The sequence below is a fragment of the Sapajus apella genome, unplaced genomic scaffold (genome assembly GCF_009761245.1).
Source record: "Sapajus apella isolate SASKATOON/1434 unplaced genomic scaffold, GSC_monkey_1.0 scaffold48, whole genome shotgun sequence".
Classification (NCBI taxonomy): Eukaryota; Metazoa; Chordata; class Mammalia; order Primates; family Cebidae; genus Sapajus; species Sapajus apella.
In genome coordinates this window covers 6,469,044-6,481,329 of record NW_022436988.1, presented here as the reverse complement: position 1 = coordinate 6,481,329, position 12,286 = coordinate 6,469,044, and the positions used below count along the sequence as shown (strand labels likewise).

The 12,286-nt window shown below is 44.3% G+C and overlaps 1 protein-coding gene across 4 annotated transcripts in view; it reads right to left on the bottom strand.

The window, feature by feature from the left end:
* The window catches only part of UBE2O (ubiquitin conjugating enzyme E2 O), a 65,045-nt gene that overhangs the window by 37,463 nt on the left and 15,296 nt on the right, over positions 1-12,286 (bottom strand). The gene's annotated exons all lie outside the window — the stretch shown is intronic.

Genomic DNA, 12,286 nt, shown 5'->3' with positions numbered 1-12,286 from the left:
TATTCTAGGCTTACTGCAACCTCTGCTTCCTGGGTTCATGCAATTCTCCTGCCTCAGCCTCCCAAGTAGCTGGGGTTACAGGTGCATGCTACCATGTCTGGCTAATTTTTGTATTTTTAGTAGAAACAGGGTTTCACTGGGTTGGCCAGGCTGGTCTAGAACTCCTGACCTTGTGATCCACCCTTCTCGGCCTTCCAAAGTGCTGGAATTACAGGCATGAACCTGGTCAGTGTCTGGTCAGTCCTCTACTATTTTTGCAACTTCCTATGAATCTACAATTATTTCAAAATAACAAATTAGGCTGGGCATAGTGGCTCATGCCTGTAATCCCAGCACTTTGGGAGGCTGAGGTGGGCGGATCACTTGAGCTCAGGAGTTCAAAACCTGCCTAGGCAACATGGCAAAACCCCATCTCAAAAAAACATGCAAAAATTAGCTGGGTGTGGTGGCACATGGCTGTAATCCCAGCTACTTGGGAGGCTGAGGCGGGAAGACTGCTTCAGGTTGCTTCAGGGATGTTGCAGTGAGCCAAGATTATGCCACTGCACTCCAGCCTGGGTAACAGAGTGAGACTGTCTAAAAAAAAAAGTTAAAAGAGTTGAGGCAATAAGATGATGATGGAAACCTTGTGAACATAAGCAAGGCTCTGGACAGGTAAGGACAATTAGAAGGAGTAGAAAGCCAGCCACTGCTGTGAGGAATCACTACATGCTGGCAATGGCAGGTCTTGTCTCTGACATGCTCATTTTTTCCAGACTGGAATCCAATGCCATGCTTTATGCCTGGCCTCAACACTCCAGGGGCAGGCAGGAGCATGGCTGAGATTTTCTCTTTGAGTGTGCAGAAGTTCATGAATCCCTCGTTCAGTCCAGCAATACCCTGCCCCTTGCTCTGCCCAAGACACCTCAATCTGGAGCATAAGCCTCTGCTCTCTCATTTACCATCAAAGGGGATGAGTATTTTCTGGTTTGCAGAATTAAAACAGGTGACTTGGGAAGTTTAATTCCTCCCTATACAGACTCTCAACTAACCCTAATCCCTCTGTTTTAGGCCCAAACCTTATTCCCACCTTCAGTGCCAGCAGGTGCTCCAATTCCTGATGTTTTCTAAAGTGCTTTTCCTTGGTGTCTCCACAGGTACCAACATTTCAGCCGCCTCTGCTCTGCTCAGCCTTCTGTTCACCCTCCACCTTCTAGAAATTTGAGATCTTTTCTCTGTTACTGTTTTATCTCCCATTCTGTGTCCCTGTGGTTTTATACATTTAAAAACAATTCTTTTGCTGTCATTTTAGCAGGGTTTCTGGGGGAAGTAGATTTAAATGAGTATGTTCAATTGACAACATTTACCTAAAGTATGCTAACTGGAGATTTTTTTTTTTTTTTTTTTCAATTTGAGAGCAGGTGCTGTTTATTAACTGACCAGATTAGAAAAATAATCATGGTGGACACCTCAGTTCATTCTTCTAAGAAGCCTGTGGATCTGGTCCTCCCTGTTGCCAGCAGCTCTGCCTTCTACAAAATGGGTGGTCTTTTTCTTCATTCCACCTTGTGGAGGGGATAACTTCAAGGGCCACAGGAAGTTGTTTGCTTCTTTGACGTTTTCCAACAGTAAAGAGCTCATGAATCAGATCCTCCCTGCAGATGATGCCATATTTTCCAAGAGACTGAGAAATCAAAGTGTTATCTGTCAAAGCAATTCGCTTTTTACTGATTTTGCCATAGCCATGCTTGTAGAGTAGTTCATTTACTGATTTCGGATTTGGGTTGCCCCTTGTAATCCTCAGCATGTTAACTAAGGCTTGCTAGCTTCATAAAGGTTCCATTAAAGATCTGACAAAGGCAAAGAAGCTGCAACATCTTTCGGCCCTTTGGGCTTATACCACTGATACCTCTGACCCTGATGACAAATGCCAATTAGTGTTCTGCAGGCACATAGAAGTTGTCAACTTTTCTGGCCATCCTAGCCTTTCAAATTTCAGTTCTGTACATCTGCCTAGATTCCTTGTGATAGTGCTTTGCTTTTTCATATATAAGTTTCCTCCTTGCCTTTTGAAGCATCTTTTGGGCAAACTTCTTTCTCAGGCACTTGATCTTTAGCTCTGTCTGAAATTCCTTCGCTTTTTCTTAAGGGTATACGGCACAACAGGAACCTTCTTCTTTTGACAACCTCCATGGTTTCAGCCGGAAAAGAGGCAACCAGAGGTTTTTAATCTTTATTTTGCAAAGTCCTTACAACTATATCTGAAGATGAAGAACAAAACCCAGGAAATCACAAATTCAAAAATTAGCTATCCTTAGTTCAGACATTCACCAACTCACCAAATCATTTTGATGGACTCTCCTTGTGTTGCTATTCTGAGATGTGAAATGGTGGGTAGGGAAAAGAAAGAATAACTATTAGTGCCAGGCACTGTGGCTCACACCTGTAATCCTAGGACTTGGGAAGCCTAGGTGGGAGGACTGCTTGAAACCAGGAGTTTGAGACCAGCATGGGCAACAAGGCCAAGATCGAATCTCTATTAAAAAGTAAAATTAAGAATAAAAAATTTTAAAAAGAATAGCTCCATTTGAAACTCCCATCTGAAAGAGCCACCCATCTGTTCCTTTTTGTTTCAAATGTTAAAGAAATTGTAAATCCCATGGATTGCTGTGATCCAACTATGACAGTCAAAACTGATCCAGGCTCAGGGTATAAGACACTGTCAGTGTCATGCAGCAGGCTGGGTAAATCAACACTTTACACACAAAATTAAATTAGATTCTTAAAAGGCTAAACTAAAAACAATCACTGAGAAAGTCACCAAACATAAATAGCAGCGCATGTGCCCCTCAGCAGACAGCCACACAGCATGGAGAATCTGTGAGGCAGCAGCAGCCAAGAGCCTTTGGAAACTCTGGGCCCTCTATGGCCAGGCACACATACCAGACACTCTCACACACATTGTAACACAACCATGTCTTAGGCCCATCAAACTGCTACAGAAGGGTCTCAGTTATCAAAGTACGTTCCTGTCAATCAACAAATATTTCATCATCCCACTGCATAAGAAGTGTTATAATTGTACTATGAGAGACTCAAAAGAAATAGATCGTACGGTCTCCGCCTTGGAAAGACTTATATTGTACCTGGCATGCCACAGTTCATGTGACTGGTAAATATTTGAAAGTTTGCCCACTGTCTAAGAAAACCTATTTAGCAACCCCTTTCTCATCCTACGGTGCTTGTGGAGTCCCAGATTTAAAACAATTACAACTCTGTTCCTGGAAAGACTTAGGACTTAAAGCTCTTTCAGTTTCTAAGGGTCTTAAATCCTCTACAGCATACTTAAATAACAAAGGGTGTTAAATCTCAATATAATGCAAGATGGCTAGTACAGATCCCAATGACACTGACAGGCACCTGCCCCAAGAGGTGGCCCACCTGCCAAACTCCATGGGAGAGAGGGAAGATCCAAATGCAGGATGTAATAAGCAGACCAACAGAAAATTCAGTTCAAAAACAAGCACAGGACTTATTTGAATAAACATTTATCCAAAGAAGACACACATGGACAATAAGCACATGAAAAGATGCTCAACATCACTCACTGCTAGGAATGCATGCCAAACCACAATGCAATACCCATGCATGCCCACCAGGATGACTATAAACAAAGTGACAATCACAAGTGTTGATGTGGAGAAACTGGAGCCCACCAACATTGCTGGTAGGTATGTAAAATGGTGCAGCCACTTTAGAAAGCAGTTTGGCAGTTGCTCAAAATGCTAAACACAGATTTACCATATGACCCAACAACTCCTCTCCTGGATATATTACCCAAGAGAATTGAAAATATATGTTCATACAAAAATGTGGATTTGAATGCTCATAGCAGCATTATTCAGGACAGCCAAAAAGTGAAAACAATCCAACAACAAATGTCCATCAACTAATGAATGAATACACAAAACGTGATTTATCCATATGATAGAATATAATTCAACAGTAAAAACGAATGAAGTACTGATACATGCTACAACATGGGTTAACCTTGAAAAATATCATGTTAATTAAAAGAAATCAGTCACGAAGGCCACATCTAGTATGCCTCCATTTATATGAAATGTCCAAAATAGGCAAACCCACAGAGACAGAATATGGCTTCCAGGAGTTGGGATGGGGTGCGGGAGAATATGGTCTGACTACTAATGGGTATGGGGTTTCTTTTTAGGGTGATGAAAATGTTCTAAAATTAGATAGTGGTGACGATTGCACAACTGTTTGAATATACTAAAAACCACCTGAACTGTACACTTTAAAAGAGTGAATTTTATGGTATGTGAATTGTCTCAATAAACCTGTTATCATTATTATATATATATTTTTTAAGACAGAGTCTCACTTGATCGCCCAGGCTGGAGCGCAGTAGTGCAATCTCGGCTCACTGCAACCTCTGCCTCCTGGGTCAAGTGATTCTCCTGATTCAGCCTCCTACGTAGCTGGGATTACAGGCACACACCACCATGCCCGGCTAATTTTTTTGAGTATTTTTTTAGTAGAGATGGGGTTTCACCATGCTGGCCAGGCTGGTCTCGAACTCCTGACCTTGTGATCCACTGGCCTTGGCCTCCCAAAGTGCTAGGATTACAGGTATTCGCTAACGCGCCTGGCCTATTTTTTTTTTTTTTTTTAAAGAGGTGAGGGTCTCTAGGCTGGGTGCCGTGGATCAAACCTGTAATCCCAGCACTTTGGGAGACTGAGGTGGGCGGATCATGAGGTCAAGAGATCGAGACATTCCTGGCCAACATGGTGAAACCTTGTCTCTACTAAAAATACAAAAATTAGCTGGGCATGGTGGTGCTCGCCTGTAGTTCCAGCTACTCGGGAGGCTGATGCAGAAGAATTGCTTGAACCCGGGAGGCGGAGGTTGGGCCGATATCACGCCAGTGAGCCGAGATTGCGCCACTGCATTCCAGCCTGGTGACAGACCGAGACTGTCTCAAAAAAAAAAAAAAAAAAAAAAAAAAAATAGGCCAGTGCAGTGGCTCACACCTGTAATCCCAGCACTTTGGGACACCAAGGCAGGCAGATCACTGAGGTCAGGAGTTCAAGACCAGCCTGGCCAACATGGTGAAATCCCATCTCTACTAAAAATACAAAAATCAGCTGGGCATGGTGGCACACCACTGTAATCCTAGATACCAGGGAGGCTGAGGCAGAAGAATTGCTTGAACCCAGGAGGCAGAGGTTGCAGTGAGCCAAGATCACACCACTGCACTCCAGCCTGGGTAAAAGAGTGAGACTTCATTTCAAAAAAAAAGAGAGAGATGGGGTCTAAGCCAGTGCAGTGGCTCATGCCAGTAATCCCAGTACTTTGGGAGGCCAAAGTGGGAGGATCTCTTGAGGACAGGAGTTTGAGACCAGCCTGGGCAACAGAGTGAAATGTTGACTCTATGAAAAACTTAAAAACAAATGAAAATTAGCCAGGCATGGCAGTGCGCGCCTATAGGCCTAGCTACAGTGCATCCTGTAAATCCTCTATGTTAACAATTCTATTTTTCAAGTCAGATACCAGAACTTGTCTCAAACTACACTCACCAGAAAACTAAAACCAGCCCTCCTAACATCTTCTGCTCTTAGAAATTAGATGAGTATCCTTCTATGGACTTTTCTTTCCTAAGAAAGAAGTCTGTTTTCTTTGTCTGTGGCTTCCATCGACTTTACTTAACCACTTAGCATCTATGGCCGGACTATAAAATAAGGGGGTGCAGCCAAATCACCCCTAGGATCCCTTCCAGTCCTACCACTATAGATCTACACATACATGGAAACCCAGCACACATTCCTATCTCAGAAGTTCAGATGAGGACCCCACCTGCAATGAGCACACGGTGGCTGAACACTTCTTCCTATTCTGATGTTCCCAGGGTAGAAGAGGAAAGTGTGAGGTGCAAGGGTCTACGGGAGAGATGGAGAGGAAGGAAACCTCAATGTGTAGGAAACACTGTCCTACCTTGGAAATCACAGGGCACATTTGTCTTCCTGGAAACTGTAAAGGACACAGTCAACAGTCTTACCATGAACTGTATCACCTGAGACATGTCTCATAGGAATCACATGAAAGAAACAGGGATTCCAAGCATGAATTAGGGTGACTCTTTGCCCTGGTGAAAGGACAGAACCCACCTCGTATGGCCATGGTTTGCTTTGGGTTGTGGAGGGTCTTTTTAGAGTCTTGCCTTGGCTTCTGCAAGGAGCTCATGGGTGTTCCATGCTGCTAACACAAACTAAGCAATTCCAACAGGACAAAGGTCAGGAGTAAGTTGAAAGGCACTTGAGACATTCTGGAAATGCTTTTTCACTTAAGCTTTTTTTTTTTAAAAAAAAAAAAAAAAAAAAAAAATCCATGTCTCTACCCTCACAAGAGTCTTTTGAGTCAAATATCTCTGTTAGAGTCATTCCACCCCCATCGGTGGTACCCTCTGGCTACTGAGAAAATGCCACCCTAATAGAGGGGCTTGGGCACGCCCATCCAGGGATCATGGATTCCTACACTATCCCCCAAACAGCAAAGCTGGGCTCTCTCTGTGGTGGCACCCTAGACTGGATCTAGCCCAACAGCCTGACACAAAGGACAACACTAAGGAGAGGAAAGGGGAGGTGACACACCCGGCACAGTGCCGAGAGATGAGACACACCAAGCCAGCTGTGAGCCACCATGAAGCAAACAGAGAAAGGTCAGGATCCAAATCCAGGTTTGTCTGAATCCAAAGCTGTGACCTGCCAAATTCAGAGCAGTTGTATTTGAAAGCTACTATTTACGTAAAAAACTAAAATACAAAAAAGGTATACGCACATACACAGAATACATCTGGTCACGGTGGCTGTCCCTGGAGAGCGGAAATGGTAGGAGGGAGACAAACATTTCCTACATTATTTGTGTAAACCTTTTGAATGTTGTGATATTTGAATGTAATATCTGCTTCAATAATATCTGCTTTAATATGGACACAGACACACACACACGAAGATTAAGATTTAATTTTAAAGTTGGCCTTATGAGGCAGACAAGCTAATTTGCAATATTTCCCACATGTTTGTTGCATGGGCTTCCAAACAATAGGGAAACAGAGGCAGGGTTAAACTAGTCCCCCAGTAGTGACCACTGGTCAGGTGCTGTGCTGGGCCTTCTCAAAGGTGATTTCATGCAATCCCCAGCAACCCCACAAGATTCTGTCTTTTCTAGTCATGGACACTGAGCTATCACAGGTCTACATGCCCACTCTGAGCCCTGTGTCTGAGGCATCCTCTGGCTCACTTAACGCCTCTCAGTCCAGCTCTTTGCTTGGGGGCCGCATTCCCTGAGCTGAAGGTACAACAGACCAGCCTGTCCTGCAAAGCTCAGGGACACCCTGGCACAGAGCGGACAGAAAACAGTTAGCAAAAGGCCCAGTCAGCTGGCCAGAGTTCCAGCTCTCTAGATGCTGCTGACTAGCGGGGGATCCTGCAGATGTCACATCAAATTCTCATCATTGTTAGGTTGGGCGTGGTGGCTCACGCCTGTAATCCTAGCACTTTGGGAGGCCAAGGAGGGCAGACTGCCTGAGCTCAGGAGTTCGAGACCAGCCTGGGCAACACGGTAAAACCCTGTCTCTATTAAAATACAAAAGGTTAGCTGGGTATGATGGCATGCACCTGTAGTCCCAGCTACTTGGGAGGCTGAGGCAGGAGAATTGCTTGAACCCAGAAGGTGAAGGTTACAGTGGGCTGAGATAGTGCCACTGCACTTCAGCCTGGGCAAGAGTGAGGCTCCGTCTTCAAAAAAAAAAAAAAAAAAATTCTCATCACTGTTCAGGGAAAACGGTCATTCTGAGACACAAGCATAAACTGATGCCACTTTTCTGGGTGACAGGTAAAAAAAATTAAAAGCAGAAGGCCTGGAAAAGAGACCCTCAAGCCTAAGCAAGAGCAAAGTGGCAAAGGAGTTCTTGTTATTGTTTTATTTTTAAAATACAATCCAGAAACAGGGCTGGGCACGATGGCTCACGCCTATAATCCCAGCACTTTGGGAGGCCAAGGCAGGCGGATCACTTGAGGTCAGAAGTTTGAGACCAGTCTGGCCAACATGGAGAAACCTCATCTTGACTAAAAATACAAAAATTAGCCTGGTGTGGTGGTGTGCACCTGTAATCCCAGCTACTCGAGAGGCCGAGGAAGAAGAGTCATTTGAACCCAAGAGGTGGAGGTTGCAGTGAGCTGAGATTGTGTCACTGCATTCCAACCTGAGCAACAGAGCAAGACTTTGTCTCAGTAAGTAAGTAAGTAAGTAAGTAAATAAATAAATAAATAAATAAAACAATTCAGAAACCAGTCCTTCGGTTTAAGTCTGTGAGAATCAGGGTAATATCAAGGAGAGGGAAGATGTCAAGCTGCTACAGGCAAGGTTCCTGGGATACCTGCAATGGCCATCAAGGGGGGCCACATGCACTGCAACCAATCTGACAGGTTTTCAATGTAGACGTGGTCTGTTTTGGGAAAGCTGCCTTCTAGAACACTAAACAACAAAAAGAGGCCAGGCGCTGTGGCTTACGCCTGTAACTCTAGTACTCTGGGAGGCCAAGGTGAGTGAACTGCCTGTGCTCAGGCGTTTGAGACCAGCCTGAGTAACATAGAGAGACCCCATCTCTACTAAAAATACAAAAAACCCAGGTATGGTGGTGTATGCCTGTAATCCCAGCTGCTCGGGAGGCTGAGGCATGAGAATCACTTGAACCCAGGAGGCAGAGCTGCAGAGACTGCACCACTGCACTCTAGCCTGGGCGACACAGTGAGACTTGTCTCCAAAAAAAACCAAAACCAAACAAACAAAAAAACAACAAGGCTATGTTTGGTTTTGAAGCTTCCACTGTTCAGCAGAAATACACAGGGGTAACAAAAACTTAAAACCCTCTAGGATAGTGGCAAGCAGTCTTTTGGTATCTGAACCATTTTTAAGATTATTAAAGCGGGGGAAGAGGAAGGTTAGAATTAATACAGTATGTACTTTGTAAACAGAATTTTCTTTCCCCCCTGAGACAGTCTCTCTCTGTTGCCCAGGGTGGAGTGTAGTGGTGCCATCTTAGCTCACTACAACCTCTGCCTCCTGGGTTCCAGCAATTCTCATGCCCCAGCCTCCCAAGTAGCTGGAATTACAGGCCCAAGCTATCATGCTTGGCTAATTTTTGCATTTTTATTAGAAGTGGGGTTTCACCATGTTGCCCAGGTTGGTCTCAAACTCCTGGCCTCAAGTGATTCACCCACCTTACTCTCCCCTAGGATTTCAGGTATCAACCACTGTTCCTGGCCTATAAATGGAAATATTTATACACTTATAAAAGATTAGAACAGTCATCCACTGAAATAATAGAAGTTATCCCTGAGTGGTGGAATAATGGGTGACTTTTTTACCCACCTTTCCTATGTTCTGGAACTTCCGTATTAAGTATATAAATAACTTAATAGGCCAATCAGGAATAAAGCTATAAATTTAACACAAACAAGAGAATGAATCCAACAATTTTTCTTTGGTGCCGGATTGTCAGAGACTGAAGAAAAGAGCATTAAACCTGGGCCTTTCCCTCCTTGCTGGACCCTGAATCCCTGAGAACCTGGCCGATGCCTCCAGGCCCCTGCCCTGCCCTGCCTGCTCTTCCTCACCTGCTGCTGCTCTGGTGTCCAGCCACCACCTCTCTACCTAAAAGTGCTATCCAAGGTTCCTCAGAACTCCCAAACTACCTCTCTCTACAAAGCATCTTACCTGACCCCTTGTCCCTAACATTAAAAGCCACTGGCCAAAACCCTCCTTATGAACAAAATTCAAAAAAGGTAACTTCTCTTAGAACAGAGTATAAAATGGGGATTACAGAAAGATAAGGAGCATTTATTTCAACAGTTAAAAGGCAATTATGCTAGGCCAGGCGCAGTGGTTCACGCCTGTTATTACAGCACTTTGGGAGGTCAAGGTGGGCAGATCACTTGAAGTCAGGAGTTGAGACCAGCCTGGCCAACATGGTGAAACCCTGTTTCTACTAAAAATGAAAAAAAAAAGAAAAAATTAGCTGGCATGGTGATGAACACCCGTAATACTAGCTACTCAGGAGGCTGAGGCAGGAGGATCGCTTGAACCTGGGAAGCAGAGGTTGCAGTGAGCTGAGATCCCACCACTGTACTCCAGCGTGGGCTACAGAATGTGACTCCATTTTTTTTTTTTTTAAAGCCAATTATGCTAAATGCAATGCAGTATCCTGGTTTGGATCCTGGAAGAGAAATAGGACACCAGTGGAAAACTAATCCAAACAAAAGTGTACAATTTCGATAACAGTATGTGGCTGATATTATTATCTTTTTTGTGAGATGCAGTCTCACCACATTGCCCAGGCTGGCCTCAAACTCCTGGAGTCAAGTGATCCTTCCTCCTGCCTCAACCTCCTGAGTAGCTGGGATTACAGGCACAAAATTTACCATTTTAACAATTTTTAAACAAACAGTCCAGTGGCATTAAGTACCACTGTGCCTGCTTCAGTGTTAATTTTTTACTTTTGACAAGTAGATATCATGACATGTAAGATGTGAACATTACGGAAAGCTGGGTGAAGGGGATATGAGGTTCACCCCTCCTTTCTGTGTGATCTTTGAAATGGTTCTATAAATCTAAAAAAATGTTTGTTTAGAAACTGTAATCATGAGGGCATGAAATAGGACAGCAGTAAGAAATAAAGGAAGATGGGGGACAGGCTAAATCCACACTTCAAAGGGAGGTGTTTCTGGTTGCCTGGATGCTTCCAGGCATCTCACTTGCAATGTGTTCAAAAAGGAATCTCCCTCCACATCCCTCTGTCCACACTGCTATTACTGGCAGGACCAGCCACCTGGCCATGCTCATGAGAAGCTTGAATCTCTGCCATGCTTCCCCTTCTTACTGCCTTTTTGTAGGGGACCACATGTCTACATCTACTGCTTTTAAAAAAGGTTTTTCTACAAGCGATAAAACTTAATGGTTTGAGGGTACTGTTTAATAGAGACAGAGTTTCAGTGGGGGATGATGAAAAGTTCTGGGGGTGGACGGTAGGGATGGTTGCACAACAATGTGAATGTACTTAATGCCATTGAATTTAAAATGGTTAAAATGGCAAATTCTGTTATGCATATTTTACCACAATTTAAAAAAAAAAACTTAAAGGCTCCTGGTCTCTCTTCTGATCACCTTAAAGGCCTGGCACACTATCGTCCCCATTCCTGTTCTCTCTCCCACCTCCCCCAATCCACCTGGGCTCAGTTATACACGCCAGGCTGTGGAATGCATGCTTTACCTGTTATTCCTCAAAAGTCCTTCACACCTTTGCATCCCATCTGAGAAACCTTCTCCAACCACCTCACCTTCCCCTCTGCCTCACAACTCTAATATAAAGCTTTATTACTGTTCTCTTAGATTCAATAGATTTCAGATTTTACTGGGAGGTTAGGTAATAAGTCAAATTGAACTTCATTAAAATTATCCTTGAAAAATCCCTTAAATCCAACAGTAAGTCCAACATACCCAGTGTTTCCTCTTGCACTGGAACAGATCACTGCTTCTTCCACTGAATATGGAATAAAGACATTTGTTCCCACTTAGGGGTCATTTTGTGCGAGAAGTCAGCACTTCCAGCACTCCACGCCATGCATGCATAGGCAATGCCATGCACAAGGAGGGCACAGAGGACACAACTCACCTGCCCCATAAAATCCTCCTAACTGACCTCCAGGCTTCCTAGCTCCCCACACTCCACCTTGTAAACTGCCACCAAATCACCCATTGCAAACTCTGACATGAGTCCCCTTGTAAAAAACAAATCCCAACTCCTGAGTCTGTCATCCAAAGGCCTGCACACACACAGCAAGCATGACACCAGTGGCCTTTCCCAGGGGCAGATGACGGCATGGGGCGGGGGGGGGGCACTGCCCGGCGTTAGCCCAAGCCTTTCTGCTCACTGCCGTAAGCTCTCCTCACCCGAAGTAATAATGCCTACTTTATGGGGTCTTCCAGTGACTGTGCCTAGATTGTGGCAGGTGCCAACAAACCTTCACTGTTATCACTTTTTAAAAAATTAATTAATTTTTTTTAGAGACAGTGTTTCACTATGTTGCCCAGGCTGGAGTGCAATGGCTATTCACAGGCGCAATCCCACTACTGATCAGCACGGGAGTTTTGACCTGCTCTATTTCCAACCTAGGCCTGTTCACCCCTTCTTAGGCAACCTGGTGATACCCCACTCCCAGAAGGTCACCA